Source organism: Rissa tridactyla, unplaced genomic scaffold, assembly GCF_028500815.1.
Source record: "Rissa tridactyla isolate bRisTri1 unplaced genomic scaffold, bRisTri1.patW.cur.20221130 scaffold_81, whole genome shotgun sequence".
Taxonomy (NCBI): Eukaryota; Metazoa; Chordata; class Aves; order Charadriiformes; family Laridae; genus Rissa; species Rissa tridactyla.
Window position 1 is genome coordinate 302,501 of NW_026530008.1, and position 2,500 is coordinate 305,000.

Sequence of the window (2,500 nt, forward strand, 5' to 3'; positions counted from 1 at the left end):
GCCCGTCTCGCCCGAGAAGAAGCGGGGAGCGCGCGGCGGCGGCGGCGCCGACGACGACGGCGCCGCGTGTGCGAGCGGCGAGAGAGACGGGAGCTGTCCTTCGGGGTCGGGGGAGGCGTCTCCCCCGACCCTCCCCGCACCCCGTGCCCGGGGCTGTGTCGGTGTGAATGTCACAGTTCCCTTCTCGCACGGACGTTCGGTAGGGCTGCCGGGTAAGCCCGCGGAGGGCTCCGGGCGTTCCGGGTACGGCGCGCCGAGCGGCGCGGCGGCGTCCCCCGCCCCCCGTCCCTCTCCTGCCTGGGGAGCCGGGAAGGGGGCTCCGCCGCCGCGCTCGCCCTCGGCGGGCGAGGCTCGGCAAGCCGGGTGGCGTCCTGCTTTCCCAGCGGGCGGCCCGAGCCACGGCTCTCCTCCCGGGCGCAGCGCCGGGCCAGAGGGAAACCCCGGGCCCCGGGGCCGGAGGACGTGGTTGTGGCGGCGGACGTCGGGCGCGGCCCCCGCGGGCGGACGCTCCCCCGAAGGTGGCAGTGGGGGAGGCACCCCCGCGGGGCCTAAAGTTCGTTTCCCTCGCCCCAGGGCCAGGTACCTAGCGTCCGCGCTCTCGCGGTCCCTTCCCTCGGCGCGTCTCTCGGCGCGTCTCCGGGGGTCGAAGGGCCGCGGGGGCCGGGCGGGGGTTTAAAGACTCGGGCGGCTCGGCGTCGCCCGGGGGGCCGGCCGGCCGGCGGCGGCGGCCGGGAGTTCTCTCTCGCGGTGAGAGAGCCTCTCCCGGACGGCCGTCGCCTGCGACCGCGTCCCGTGGGCGGCCCGTGCCGGGGAGGGGCACCCCTGCCCCCCCCTCTCCGCGGCCCGGTCTCGGCGGAGAGACCGCGGCGCGAGCGGTCGGCCGTGTCCGACCTGCCCGCCTCGGAACGGGCGACCCCGGCGAGGAGCGCGGGCTCCCCGCCGGGGCTCGCGGCGGGTCCCCGCAAGGGGGGGACCCGCCGCCGGGCGGCCCTACGCCCTCCCCCCGCACTCCCTGTGCGCGGGGGGGGGCGGGAAGGGACGCCGCGCCTCCGTCGCAGCGGCTGCGTCGCGCTGCGGCGCCGCTCCTCCCTCCCCCGTCCGGGCGAGCGCTCGGCGTTCTCCCGCCGCTAAGCGCCGGCGAGGGCGGCACCCCGTTGCGCGAGCGGCGGCGTCGCCGCTCGGTCTAGCCGGACGGAGCCCCCCGCCGCCGAGGCCGTCCCGGCCCCGGGCCCCGCCTAGCCGCTTCGCCTCCCCGTCTTCGCCTTCCCGGCCGAGCCGTGCAGGCGGTCGGGGCAAGCGGGGGCGTCCCACTCCCGGTCTCCGCGTGGAAACGGGGAGAGCGGGAGCCGCCCCCGCCTCAGGCGGCCGTCCGCCTTCCGCTCGGCGCGTGCCCGCGGAAGGAGACGGGAAGCGGCGGCGGCGGCGGTGCCGGGGCGGGCGGCCGCCGCGCGGCGGGCCGCCGTCCGGCGGGCCGCGGGCGTCGTGCGTCGCCGGCTCGGGGCGCGTCCGCGTCCGCCCGCGGCGGCGCGGAGCCGCCGAGGTGCCGTCGGGACGGGACCCCGGGGAGGAGTTAGGCTGCCCGTGGCGCGGCGGAGCGGCGCGCGCGGAGGCGCGCGCGCGGGGTAGCCGTCGGGGCCCCCCGCGCCGCCCGCTCGAGGCGGACAGGCGGAGCGGCCGGGCGCGCCGCCGCCTCCGTGCGGAGGCCGGACCGAGCCCGGGCGCCTGGGCCGCCCCCGAAGCGAGCGAGGCGCTTGCCGTCGCCTTCGGCCGGTGGGGAGCGCGGGCTCCCAGGCCCTCGTCGCCTCTCGGGGCGTTTCCTTCCTTCCTTTCTGGCCCTCCTTGGGCGTGCTCGTACGGTCAGTCGAGGCGAGGCCCCTCCGTCTCGCCCCCGTCGCGCCGCGCTCCGCCGTTCTTTCCCCTCCCGCCCCGCGCGGGGATGCGAGGGGAGGAAGGGGGGGCCGGCCGGCGGGGCAGGCGGTTGGGCCGTCCTCCGAGAGGGGCCGCTCCTGGCGAGCGTTCCCGGCCCTCCCGCGCGCGCGGGGCGGTGCCGAAAGACGAGACAACTCTTAGCGGTGGATCACTCGGCTCGTGCGTCGATGAAGAACGCAGCTAGCTGCGAGAATTAATGTGAATTGCAGGACACATTGATCATCGACACTTCGAACGCACTTGCGGCCCCGGGTTCCTCCCGGGGCTACGCCTGTCTGAGCGTCGCTTTGCGATCAATCGCCGGCTCGGCCGCCGCCCCTTGGCCGGGCGACGGCCGCACGAGCGGCGCGGCTGGGGTGCCTCGCAGGCCCCTCCCGAGGGCCTTCGTCCCCCTAAGTGCAGACTCGGGGAGCGCTCCGAAGCTCCCCGCTCCCGGAGCGCCCGCTCTGCGGAGCTCGTCTCGCCGGTGGTTGGCCGGGGCTCGCCGAGTCCGGTCGGGCCCGGCGCGGCGGTGGGGAGAGACGCCGGTCGGGGGGAGGCGCGGGCCTCGTCCCCGGCCCTCCCGCGCGGG

General features: G+C 79.0%; 1 non-coding gene across 1 annotated transcript; it reads left to right on the forward strand.

Annotated features, from left to right (window-relative positions):
* Positions 1 to 2,061: 2,061 nt before the first annotated feature.
* Positions 2,062 to 2,214, forward strand: LOC128903987 (5.8S ribosomal RNA). Its single transcript, XR_008464332.1, has one exon. It is a non-coding gene; the product is annotated as a 5.8S ribosomal RNA (ribosomal RNA).
* Positions 2,215 to 2,500: the final 286 nt, after the last annotated feature.